Genomic DNA, 14253 nt, shown 5'->3' with positions numbered 1-14253 from the left:
TTTGTTTTAAATTGAAATTTAAGACCAATATTAAATGAGATTTTTTTAAAGGTTCCTTTTAGTCTAAAACTTTCGCTGATTTTTTTTCTATTTTTTTTATCATAAAGTCACCAAGGCTATGTATCCGGGCACTTTATTTCGGTAATAGCTACGTTACTAAATCTTGGATATGCAAAACTTTAGCAGCGTTAAGTTTGTTATAAAAAGCTATCTTGCCTATTTTTTCACATTTTAAAGTTAAAGTTTGGTAAAAATAATTTGGCACCATCGCACAGTGGTCCAAAATGCGAAAAACGTGATCGTGGCTTATAACTTTTTAAGGTCACATTTTAACATATCGGTGTCTTCGAAGAAGTTTATCTGTAAAATCAGCTCTATAATAAAAAACTGTTATTTTTCTGATTAATTCCCCTACAAGTGAGATAAAATTTCTAACTTTTCTGTTATAGGTTTTAGCTCTTTGATGTCTTCGACAAACTTGTTTAAAATCAAATTTTCCACAACTTTGTCTCAGATGCCAAGTTTCTAAAATAATTATTATCCGAGATATCGGCCAAATAAGAAACTTAACCTCTAAAAATCAGTTTTTTAATAAAAACTTTTTTCAGTAAATTTTAAGTTTAATAAAATGTTCCACAAAGTTGTTTGTCTTACTAAAATACACCACTTTGTTGAACATTTCAAGTTTGTAAAATGTGAAACTGTAGAGCTATGTTAAAAATATTACTGAAAATAGGGCTTTTTCACGCCTTATTTTACAAACACCGGGCAACATCGGGCAGCCCGCTTTAGATGCAAAATAAAGTCGAAGATTTTGTCTACAAGATGCAGGTACAATCGTCAGTATCCACTTGTATCCAAGCGAGATACATCAATTTTACTTTTCCATGTTTGCATTAAAAACAACGATTTCTATGAAAGCACATACAGCGCATTCTACTAGGTACGTGTGTTTTCTTCTAGCTTTTCCCTGCGCGATGTCAGAAGCAAAGGTTTGGAAGCGCATTTGTATTATTAGCATCTCCAGCTTGTAGAGGATATCTATTTCAATTGAACACACAATAACCTGTACTAATAATACAAATGCGCTTCCAAACCTTTGCTTCTGACATCGCGCAGGGAAAAGCTAGAAGAAAACACACGTATCTAGTAGAATGCGCTGTATGTGCTTTCATAGAAATCGTTGTTTTTAATGCAAACATGGGAAAGTAAAATTGATGTATCTCGCTTGGATACAAGTGGATACTGACGATTGTACCTGCATCTTGTAGACAAAATCTTCGACTTTATTTTGCATCTAAAGCGGGCTGCCCGATGTTGCCCGGTGTTTGTAAAATAAGGCGTGAAAAAGCCCTATTTTCAGTAATATTTTTAACATAGCTCTGCAGTATCACATTTTACAAACTTGAAATGTTCAACAAAGTGGTGTATTTTAGTAAGACAAACAACTTTGTGGAACATTTTATTAAACTTAAAATTTACTGAAAAAAGTTTTTATTAAAAAACTGATTTTTAGAGGTTAAGTTTCTTATTTGGCCGATATCTCGGATAATAATTATTTTAGAAACTTGGCATCTGAGACAAAGTTGTGGAAAATTTGATTTTAAACAAGTTTGTTGAAGACATCAAAGAGCTAAAACCTATAACAGAGAAGTTAGAAATTTTATCTCACTTGTAGGGGGATTAATCAGAAAAATAACAGTTTTTTATTATAGAGCTGATTTTACAGATAAACTTCTCCGAAGACACGGATATGTTAAAATGTGACCTTAAAAAGTTATAAGCAACGATCACGTTTTTCGCATTTTGGACCACTGTGCATCGCCTCGGAAATTGTTCATTTTTGAATTGAAAACTCATGAACTGTTGATTTTTCTGATTTTTTTTTTCTAGTCCAAGTGGTTGAGAAGTATAAGGAGCCACTCTAGAATGCTCATGAAGCTCAAACCAAACATCGAAGTGGAACCCTTGATCTCAACTATGGTTAAAAGTTTATGGTTATTGGGGATAGCTGAATGCACACCCCTTTAGTAAGCTTGTTTCCGGCAGACAAAAAGTGTTGCAATCGCAATCTGTGCAAACGGGTTTTACGCAATGTGACAGATGTGTTCTGATGGACTAAAAAATTTATGTTAAAACCGAATTTAAGTGGTAAATTTCTTCGAGATGCCGGCTCATGAAAAGTTTCCAACCAGATTAAAATTGGTTTTTTGAAGTGAGTTTGTGTCAAATATTATGGTTTTGCAAAGGTTTTGCTTCTGTGGTAAAAATAAGAGCAAATCCACTGGAGCTGGGAAAAACTGGTAGAAATTTTGTCACTTTTTGCACATTTTGAAAATTTTGCCATGAAAAAAATTTTTCAAGATCTGTGGCCTTCAAATTTTTTTTTACAAAACGTGTTGTAGTTTCGCATGCTGTGATGCAAAAATAGTAATATTACTATCATTTACGGCTGAAATAGAAAGTGAAAAAATACAACGCCGAAAGATCTTGAAACCATTTTTGCATGGTAAAATTTTCAAAATGTAAAAATTTCTACCACTTTTTCCCAACACCAGTGAACTTGCTCTAATAGATGAATCACATTCAAAAGAAATTGGCCGAAGGTGATCAAATTAATTGATGATAAAGTGGATTTTCATGTTCCTCCCTAACAAAATGTCTCAAAATCCTATATACAAACTTCATTCTAGTTGAGCGATCCCTTCCGGTGATAAAATCTGGCCAAAATGTACTAGGCCTTGGATCAATTTTACAGGTTTTAAATTCCCCGAACAAATTTAGGGCAGTCTACTCTGCACTTTTCAAATGTTCCCATAGCCCTGATTAACCGTGATGATAGAAAGGGTCTTTTAAGGGTAAACAAAATCCTATATCAGAATCGATCGATGGCATCGACGTCGGACTCAGGATGTTCACCATCGAAGTGAAAGTCGAGGTTCCATCATTCGCCGCTGCCACGGCTTCCGCCGTCACCACCAGCCGCCCTGTAGCTCATCGGTTCCCTAGTTCAACAGGGCCAAAAACTCCAATCGGTTCTTCGTAATGAAACGCATAAGATCCGGATTGCTCGATTGAATCTTCTAAAGCAGCAATGGTAAAGACGAGGTACCTCCTGAAGCAGCTGTTTCATCTTGATGAAGATCGGATGTTCCTGTAGGAAGGCCAGCCGCTTCTCGGACAACGGAATGCCATGCTTTCCAGATTTCCAACCGAATCGATGACTTTCTGCTGCTTCCAGTCACCAAAAAGCTCCTAGAAGAAAATAGCGTTGAATAAGTATAAACTGGTAAAGTTACGGATTATTAATGTTATGCACCGCTACCGACCAAGCTGACAAAGTCGTCTAACGATCCAACCTCTTGTATATTTGCAAACATTATGGCAAATCTTTGTCTGAGCAATATTCTTACGATTGGCAAAAGTCCGTGTTTTACAAACAAATCAGGACGCCTGGCATCCCATCCAGCCAACAGCCAGTTGCAAAAATTTCGGCTGCGTTTCATTCCCTCTTCCACATCCAATTCAATCCAATTTTTACCAATCAGAGACCACCATTCTAGATTCACCATGGTTTGAATCAAGGTACACCCAAAATAATATAGAAATTTTTTCTACGGGATTTTTCACGTAAACGAAGATTTTGTTGCGTCCTATCGATTTTATGTGATTGTGTCATAACTTGTTTCCTTCCACATAGACGATTCATGAAATTCACGTAAAGTCTATGTGGATGATTTGAAATCCGTTTTAAGCTTTTTTTAACGATCGTGAAGCACGCGATTCTTATAAGAAAAAAAACGACCCGTGGCTGCAGTACTCGACCATTCCTCAGTCTTTGTTTACTTCTGTCCCCACAAACTTTACGCGAAATTTTAGAAAAAGAATATTGTTTTCTTGCTGATTTTTTTAAGTTTTAATGTGCCACAATCCTGCAGCGGCTGGAGAACCAAGGCATTCAGGGCTTTCCCTGGGAGGTCGGAGGTGGCAAAACTGGTGGTCCACGGATGCGTCTATCGGTGAGTTAAGGTTGCAGGAGGCAAAATCATATCCATTTTCAACTTTTTACTATAACCTTACAGGCACAGCAACACAATTTCTACGATTAGTAACAGCAGCAGTGAATACGGATGCAATATGGCAACTTACAGTCTTTGGAGAAATATTCCGCGCCCAGTACCCCGTAACAGCTACGACCCAGAAGTCGGTCACAGGTAGACTTTGGTGTTTTTTTTTATTATAGTGAGTGTTTAGTGAATGGTTAGTCTCATGTGAATAAGTGCCTAATATCATAATGTGCATGCAGAATAAACAATTTTACGTAAATTTATGGTTGATATTTTATTTAAAATGATTTAAAATAGTATGAATAAGTAAAAGGAACAATAGAACTGATTAAAACAACACCTCAACACTAAATTTATTTCACGTAACTTCCACCTTCCAACCAAATTGCATCTTGCGATCTTAAATTCACGTAAATTTTAGATGACATTCATGAAGCACCAATTCTTATTAGGGCCGTGTTCACATGTTTTAATCGTAGGAGCTACGTGAAAATCAATTGGATAAAAATTATGTAGTTTTTCACGTAGTCGCTACGTGCAAATTATTTTGGGTGTAGCAATGTGGTTTTACCTTTTGAATTTTGTGTTGGTGGTATTGAAAAGCATTGCATTCGTTAAGTGCATTTTGTAAAATATTTTGAAGACTTCAAAGTTACCAGAAAAAAGCCAAAATAAAAAAAAAATTAAAAAGTTATTTTCATATTTGAAACTGTAACTCAAAAAATGATTTATTAAGAATCCTGACACTTCAGACAAAGTTTCATTAATTTGCATTTTAAGGAAGTTTTTCCAAGATAGCAAAGCGATTGAACTAACGGTTTAGAAGTTAGATTTATTATCTCACTTATAGGGGGTTTAATCAAAAAATTCATAACAGTTTTTTGTAGAGCTCATTCTACTGTAAAACTTCTTCGAAGACACCTAGAAGATAAAATGTATAACAAAAACTTTTAAACAACTATCACATTTTTTACCACTGAGCGAAGGTGTACAATTTTATGATTTTTAAAAAAACAGCTTGAAGCGACTTTTCAAACATGTTTCAAAAATTGTTTAACAACTTACAGTTAACATTTTTTAAAGTATTTGGAAGCAGTTTAAAAATTTAGGATGAAAGTACTTAATTTTTTTAAAGAGAAGAAGTCAGTATTGAATTTGGAATACGGCGAATGCGCCAACATCACTGTTTCGAGAAAAAACGCGCTCAAAGTTTATTTTGTTGTCTTTATTTCTTGAAAATCAAATGTTCTTCAGTTAACGTTTTACACTCAAAATGAAGATCTCCAAACGTACTTTTACACTCAGCTGAAAACTCCATTTGTTTACATTTGGCGCATTCGCCCTATTCAAAAATCAATACCGAACTTCTGCTATGATGTCGTGTTTTTTATTTCTTTTTGGCAACAAGACATCATAGCATCCGTGGTAGGTCACTATCGACTATCGACCGTACCGTCAAATATTATAATAAAACCAATATACCTCACTCTTCAAAAAACAAGGCGACACATCAAACATGTCACCATGAGGAGAAAGTTCTAACTATCATGTATAATCATCGACGATCTGAACTACTTCTGGCGAATTTCTGACTTGTAGGTGGTGATGTTGTCGCTTGGAGAGCCAATAGTGGTACTATCAGTGACTTTAGTAGGAACTTTCGTCAGTAGATGGTGCTAACATGCGTGTCCTTGATGAGATGTAAGAAAAAGGCTGAGAGTGAGGTATATTTGTTTTACTATATTTGGTACCATTTCACATCCAAACCCCGAATGTAACGAACGCGATGATAACAAACTGAGAAGACTATTCATCGATAGATGCGTTTCTGAGTTAAAGGGAGCTTATCTGAGCGATCACATATCATCATTTTGTTCGTTCGCACTGCAAGTTTTCCCGCTTGTGGGGCGAACCACGCTTGGCCTACTAATGTGTGGTGGTAGATGCAACTCTATCTGTATCTAAATACCACTTCATAGTAGTTTGCCCGCGCGGAACAAAAATTTGATATGTGATGATAATTCCTCTAAATAAATTCTATCCGCTCATTTTCACCATCTTTCATTTCATCTCACCGTCTATTCAGCTATAAAATTACATACTCTTTAGATGTTCCTACTGAAAAGTACATCACTTTTCACCGATAAGGCCGATAAATTAAAAAGTAACAAACATAAATTAAGGGGATTAATCTCTTCATAAAATATGTAAATACAATGTTTTGAATTAATGTAACTAATTAATAATTTACTACTCTTGGATTGTTTATTATTCGTTAAAGTTCTAACTAACGGATCAGGCATAAACCAACAAAATGTGACTACCACTGAAAAAGTCTTTCACAATCAGCGCAAAATAAATCGCACCGGCTTTTTACTTCGGCGTGATTTATGATGACTGGCAACATGACCTGTAAACAAGTGGCAAGTTGAAAGATCCCCTCAATTAGCATCTGCCACGGGTCCACCAGAAAATCTAACCGATCGTTACTCAAATGTCATCTTTGTAAATGATCTTGAGCGGATTCTGATAGGGAAAAGTCATCTGCGTGCAATTCAGTTGTTTTGGTCCTACTAAGAGTACCGAGAAAGACATTTGGTGACTTGTGAACTGATCGAAACTGTCATTTATCATCCCTATCAAATCATCTGGATCTGCCTTGATTTTTGTCATAAATTCTAAAAAATCCTGTACTCTACAAATCCGTCCTTCCTTCAGACTGGCTATGAACAGTAAATCCAAAAATAAAGGATCTCTAGTTTAAAAGTTGTTGGCCACATTCGCGAAGTTAATTACTCAACGCGCTTGTCGTCAAAGTTGCGCTTCAACTGCTAGTCTTCTCATGGTTTCGTTGGCTGAAAAATGCTGAATACTAGCCAATTATAACCGTTGCTGAATCATCCGGGATGTATCCTTCTTCTTGTTCAAACGAATGTACAAACCGTGTGAGTGAAAATTTGAAAAATCGTTAGCGGAATTTAATTAGCGAAATCTTTTGCCTTGTTTTGGTGACAGGAATGAGCTGAAATTTTAACGTGCTGTTTGCGGGATATTTTAGCGAGCATGATCTGTATGGAATTAATTCTGAACAACGTAATTACGTGAAAAATAGGTTCGGTCCTTAAGCCATAAAGGACAATGAAGGAAAACTTAAGAAAGCAATCCATTTTTAACTAATTATTTCAAAAAAATGATGGAAATTTGTGTATCTTTAGTTTTAGATCAAAAAGGATTAAACAAACCCATTGAATTGAGGCTCATTAATGGCAATTTGCTGCTAGAAACGACTCTCAGAGGGCACTGCGATTGAAATGATTATGTTATCGATTCAAGCGTCATTCTTCATAGTATTTTTTCAAAACACTTACCTAAGAAATTTGGAAAATTTCGTTATTCAAAGAAATGCTGATTGGGTTGGTGAAATACGTAAGAAAAAGTGATGTTCTTAATTTTTAATAGTATTTTTATCAGTTATTTTTATATCTCTGATATTTTTTAGTATTCTTAACAATCCGGAGTGCCAAAGCTATCAAGTTTCCTGTTCAACCTTCGGAATCAAGACACGGAATGGAGCAAGATTTTTGATTGTCTTGCTAGAAACCGTTCGTAGCCAATTATACAAAGCTTTTTCAACGCGATTTTACATTTATTTGAAGCTTTTTTAGAAACATTTTGTAAATAATCTTTTTGACATCAATTTCGACGGCTTTTATTAATACAAGGTATAATTTAATAAATACTTTTTCGTTCAGTTTTTCGGAAACTTTCTTAGTCAATTTTTCTCAAGTCGGCACAAACAATTTTAAACATTTCGAGTTTAAAGTTGAATTTATTTAGGCTTAAATAGCTTACAATTTTTTTTCTCCAAACCATCGGATGCTTTTCACTTTAGTTACAATTTTTTCTTACAATTACAAATAATTTATTTCATTACGTCTAAGCACCATTTATTAAATCTTCTAGCTTTTGTAGATTTTGGTTATTAGCTGAATTATCTTTAATTTTGTTTTGTAATTTGTAATTTTATCTTATACATTTTCTTTTTGTTTTCTTTCGTTGCATACATTTGCTTAGATATAATAGTGATTCGTTTGAAACTATGCATATGCGGCTATTCATGGTTACTTCAAACTTTGTGGTTATCTGTTTCCTTTCGCAGATACAATAATTTAATCATCGGTTTTCATGTACAATTGCCATCTCATATCATTTCAACAATAAAATCCTTAAGAAGGAGCAAGACTTCGTTATATTTCCAAGTATTTGGAAGATGGTGATTTCTTTGCAGGTATTTACCATTTCTAACATTGATCGGCATTGAAAATTTATAAATTAATTAAACTTAACATTTTAGATGCTTGAAGAAATAACTCGGTCAAAAAACCAACTACACCAGGCATGTCAAACTGGGCCGCGGGCCGCATGCGCACTTTTTGAATGATTATCGCAGATCGCAGGAAAGCGAAAATTAGTCTGCTCACCAAAGTCTAACTGATCCAAGGAATTGAAAGCAATTGCTCAAAGTTGACATCGTTTGGAATGTACCATCTACCTTATATTTTATTGAAATTTGTTGACACATGTTATTCCAATAAACTTGAAATTTATAAAACATTTTATTATATCTTTACATCATGTTCGAGCGTCATCTGTAGACGAAAGCTCTATTTTTCGGAACATTAATTTTTTTTTTGTTGAGATAGGGTCTCAAATTACCGGGGCCGTAGGAAAAACTGCTGGTTTTCGTTACAAAATTATTCCTAGGACATTTTTGCTTGAAAATTACATACTTAAAGAACAGTAAAAAAAAGTTATACTAAGAGTATCTCATTATTCGGGTGTAAGTTTTTAGGGTGTAACAGTTATTCATTTCAGATCATAACTTTCAACACCTTTCATGCTTCCTAATCTAATCTATCCGTCTATAATTTTCATTACTTTCATTTGAAATTCTTCCTATTAGAATGTATAATTCACCGAAATGCCATTAATCATTAAATTAAGATCATAACTTTCGAAAATAAGTCCCAAAAGTGTTTTTTTTTTTAAACCTTGTGAAATGAATGAGATATCTTGAAAGCTTTATTTGAAAGAAAAACTTAGTTGGGGTTCAAATCATATTTTATTTAATTCTTGTAAACGCGATACATTCAGATTTTAGTTTAATTTTTTTAAGTATCAACAATATAAATAATGGTAAACAACAAACCAATAAAATAAAGTTTCTGAACCCGAAAATGAAGTACAAGTTATTCTATTAACAATAAATTAACATGAATTATTTATTTCATTATTGAAATCCTGTGAAAAATTGAAACTTAGGTTAATCAAGAAACGCAATTTTCAAAATGAGTTGAGAACTTATATTATAAAATTTATTTTTTTATGGGCAACATTGAATTTTAATTCCGAATCTGAGTTTTGCTTTTTTAACTTGAATACATTTTTTGATTTCCTATCCTATAGAATAGATTTCTGAATACAAAGTTCAAACAAAAATTCCTAATAAATATGAACAGAACAGACAGAATTCTTAACCAGAAAACTCTTATTCGAATTTTGAATCCTTGATTTTCTTTATGAAATTTTACTTCTATGATTCAACTTATTGGATCTGACTGGAAATTCCGAATGATGAAACTATGATATTGCATTTCTGGATCACCATTATGGAATTTTTTTTAGTTTCAATTCGGCATAAGAATTCATAGTAAAAATTTCAAATCCAAATTAAAAAAATGGTTTGTTATTTTAAATATTTTTCAATATTCCGGAATGATGAGTTTCGAACATGTTGAATGAATCTTATTTTAGTTTTAAAAGCAAACCAAAGATTCGAATCAGGATTTTGTCCCAATTATGAACCGATACAGATCAAGGCACACAATCCGGTCAAGGCAACAAACTTAGATTTAAAAAAATTTAATCAGATCATTGGAAATTATTCAAACCTGAGTTCACCAGATATCTTTCAGCACTTATCTGGGCAGGGAAAATCTGGACTATTTTATCTAAAAGCCTTGAAAAGTCCGGGCATTCGATTTCAATGTTTACAACCCAAAATCTGGGCAATATCCAGGCAAATTTAGGAATTCTTCAATTAAAATTAAGGAGAAAAAAAACTCGAGAAGTAGTTTGTTTTCATCGAAACACATCAACCAATTTTTTTGAATAAACTTTGTACAAAAAAATTGTTTTAGACGCAAAATACAAAATTTTCATCACGCAATTTAAATTTTGCTTTGATTTTGCAAATAAGTAAAAACATTCGGGAAAAATCCGAGCCATTAGGCAACCTTAGTGAGTCTAATCTTATTGAAAATTCGTTATTGGAGACTAGGAACTGTACCCAAAATTCATGTGCCAACTTATTTTGTGAATAACTTTTGATAGCGTTTTTCGAGTACAGTCTTTAAGTTTCTAACACCCCCCGTTCCTACAACCATGTCTGAACTACTTAATTGAAGATTTCATTACTAAATGTAGCCATCTTTATTTCTCTAAATCAAACGGGTGCTGCAAAAATTTAGCTTTAAAAGGAATTTGTATTCACTGCCATTTTAAAAATCTGCTATCATCACTCTTTTGTTAGTACCGTAAGTTGAAATCGCCAATTTTTTAAATACCCTAAAAGCCTAATTAAATTTCATTTTTGTCATCAGGACGTATGTATATTTCCAATGCAGTTATAATTTCCTTATTTTTCCTATCAGATCAAAATTTAAGTTCAAAAGTTTTATTCTGGATTGTTCTGATTTTTTATCCCCGTTGGCGTTATGTTGTACTCCAGATGTTTTATTTTTTAAAGGTTGCGTAACTCAGCTAGCGGAAGATATTTGAAGACTTTTCTGGTGTCTAAATAAAAGCCATTAATTTGTTTACTTAACCATGAGTGTGGCAAAAATGGTCATTTTGAGTCTCAAAAACCAACAATATTTCTCACGTGAGCTTTCATTACATCGTATGAAACAAAATGTAAACCAACAGTTTTATTACCAAAAAAAATACAAAAACGGATGTAAACTAGTTGAAATTTATTTTTCATTTAGAACATTTGTAGTCTGAACAACATATACTTTATGTGAAGCACAAATTCTAGAGTTATTTTGATAACTTATGCAGCAGTTTTCTGTGAATTCTTAAGATGCTTCATACGATTTAATGAAAGCACACTTCGAGATTAGGAAAAATTGATATAGAAATGTTTATTAGTCTTCAAGTGGTCCTTCGAATTTGTCAGTCTAATCCAATGCTATCAATAAATTAAATCAACACAAAGTTTTTCACAAATCACTAGCCTTAAAAAAAATTATTCGAGAATTGAAATTGTTGTTGGCTTGCCCTAAGCGTATCGATAATTTCGAAGAAAATCACGATTTAACGGATTTTGGAGCTTCTCTAAGCTGTAGCATATTTTTTCCTTTCATCGGTGTTGATTGCTGAATAAACCTCTTTCATCAATTTCATTTGATGACATGCCAATTTAATTGATAAACCACTTGAAATGGGGTTAGACACTAGAGAATTGATAAATCAGCTGGTAATCCACGCATTCTCTAGTCTGTTAGGTATCATTATTTTTTTCGATAGAATTGCGTTATTCTCATATGGGTTTACCAAATTAAGTGCCGTTTCTTGTATCCAGGGAAAGTTTGTTTTGAAAAATAAATTATTTTTAAAAAATATTGCTTTCTAGCAGCCACAAACCTGCAAGACCACAGGAAACGACTCTTCTTTACACCGGCGCATTGTTGCGATTAAAATAACCTAGCCCAGGTTTATGAGAAATGCTCAAAGACCTTTCATTTCGATGAATAATGAAGTATGGTAGATCTTAGCAAGTACAAACAATTCGAGAATCGATTCCACGAAAGACCTTAGCATTAAACTGTTGTTGTTGTTGCTGGCTTGATGTCAGTGGATAACGATATAACGTTCAAGTTTACCTTTCATCACATTTTAATACGGCTCCCCTCTTCAAATGATATAAAATTATAGAGGGTAACGAGCGGCAATTTGAAGAAAACGCACATTATTAGCCCAGCCACCGTTTTGTGTACTAGCAAGCTACCAGCTACCTAATCATATTATAGTTATCCATTAATATAAAAACTACATTTTCCTCAACTAGACACAGCTTCTTTATTTTCCCATGCGAATCTTCTTCGCCTACCTCACTCATTCGACCATTTTGCCTACGATCGAACCCCTCCGCGCACTTTTCAATTGTAGGTACAAGCTTTGCAGATACAATTCGAGTGAGTGATTTATGTGCCCATTGATGTTGTTTCTTTTTTTTTTTGCAATAGCGTTTTGCAGTTTTCTACCCATTTTGCTGGTAATTTTTTACTCGGAAAACGTTTATCATACTTCGCATTAGGGTTGAGATCCCTGGGTCGTTTTACCACCAGGCTGTCCACCTTTCCTCTATATGTATTATATTAGAGTCAAACTAGCGCCAGCCGCTAGGTTGATACGTTTCGTTCTATTATACATCCATATAAAATAACGTTTCCATTTACTCTCGCATCTAGCAACAAGCGAAAAAAAAACGAGGCGAGGTAAAGGTGCGGAAACAATTTTCCCGGAATCAATTTTACCTCTGTTTGGAGTAATTTTGTGCAAAAACAAACAAAAGATTATCATCTAATCGAGGGGCTGATTTGCTCAATTGAGTTGAGTGTGTGCAATTTGTATGTAATCAAAAGCGGACTTCCACACTGCACTCTGTATGCAAAGCACTGACTGAGAACATTAGACATGACAACGATTACGATAAGAGGGCTCCGGCATTATTGTGGGAGCATGTGAACTTTGGCACATTTCCTTCCAATCAAGTGCAAACAGAAAGATGATTCGTTGCAACTTTGGCACATTTCCTTCCAATCAAGTGCAAACAGAAAGATGATTCGTTGCATTTTGCGAAAAATTTTTGAAAATTTAAATCAAGTTTGAATTTGGGAATTAGGTTTTATAAAAGCTTATAAACGCGTTATGTTTCATCGACTAAATTTTATCCCTTCCAACTTAAAGGCCCTAATGTCTGGTTCAGTCCCTCAAAGGTCCACTGTCAGGAAAAAGTGAAACTCTAGATATCGCTTACAAGCTTGCTTCTGACGGATTTGGAACAAAAACAACTGCATGTAATTCAGTTATTGATTTTCCAAATAACTGTGCACAATTTTTTCCCTTCTTTCGGCTTCCATGTTGATTGTTTACAAAGTTCAGTCGATTTGCGGAATGTTAAGAAAACATACGTGAAGCTTACAAAATCAACTACACGTGGTCGCAAAGAATTTCGAAACCCGTCCACCAAGAGCGCCATAATCTGAGCAAAAGTTTGTTCCAATTCTAAAGCAAGGAAGCTTTTCTGAATCAATTTAAGATTACTGAAATTATTTTTAACAACTTTACATTTTTGTACTACTTCAAGCCATACACATTATTTTCTTATTCATAGTTTTTATCATACCTAAATATTATGAGCAGGTTTTAACATATATTCGCAACTTTCTTTGTAGGGCGATTTTTTCAAATATTTATGGGATTTTTCAGCGAACAAACATAGCATAGAAAAATGATAAAAAAGGATCGATTTTTTATTATTTTCTATTCATTGCTTCTAGACTTGCATTGTATGCTATATTGAGCTTATTGTTTTATCTGCCAAATTGACGATAAGACTGAAAATACCTTGTTTTTGATTTCAATTTCGATTTGATTCACCAGCCTGTTGAGCTCGTTCAGGTAGGAGCGCACAAAGACACATCGGAAAACGTCTAAGACGTGTAAGGAAAACATACCTGTTTGGTGGCATATTAGGAAGTCTTTTCTAGTCGTCGAAAGATGGGAAACATCTTTCGGTTCAGATTTACGAACATCCTTAGTGAATATTTTGCTTTGGTACTATGTAAGTAGTCAATCTGTGTATAAAAGTTGGCCAAATTTCTACATATTTATGTTTCGACCGTTAGTAATTTATAAGTGATGTTCGGCTCCCAGTCTTTCGGTAAAGAATTACAACACTTTTTATGTTCTCTTCATTCAACGTTTCAAATTTTTACTAATTCTATATCCAGGAACTAAAATATGAATCATAGAAACATAAAACATATTCCGTGTGACTGAGGCTAGTGAACGGTAGACAATGTGCAACTCGAGCCCCCATACACCCAACCTTCGGGTA

The 14253-nt window shown here is 34.0% G+C and overlaps 1 long non-coding RNA gene across 1 annotated transcript; it reads left to right on the top strand.

The window, feature by feature from the left end:
* The first annotated feature begins 3891 nt into the window (after window positions 1-3891).
* Window positions 3892-4330, top strand: LOC129745651 (uncharacterized). The gene is made up of 2 exons (XR_008737162.1): window positions 3892-4019; window positions 4083-4330. It is a non-coding gene; the product is annotated as an uncharacterized LOC129745651 (long non-coding RNA).
* Window positions 4331-14253: the final 9923 nt, after the last annotated feature.

Source organism: Uranotaenia lowii, chromosome 2 (genome assembly GCF_029784155.1).
Source record: "Uranotaenia lowii strain MFRU-FL chromosome 2, ASM2978415v1, whole genome shotgun sequence".
In the NCBI taxonomy this organism is placed as follows: domain Eukaryota; kingdom Metazoa; phylum Arthropoda; class Insecta; order Diptera; family Culicidae; genus Uranotaenia; species Uranotaenia lowii.
The sequence above is the reverse complement of the archived record's forward strand: the minus strand, read 5'-3'. Positions and strand labels throughout refer to the sequence as shown.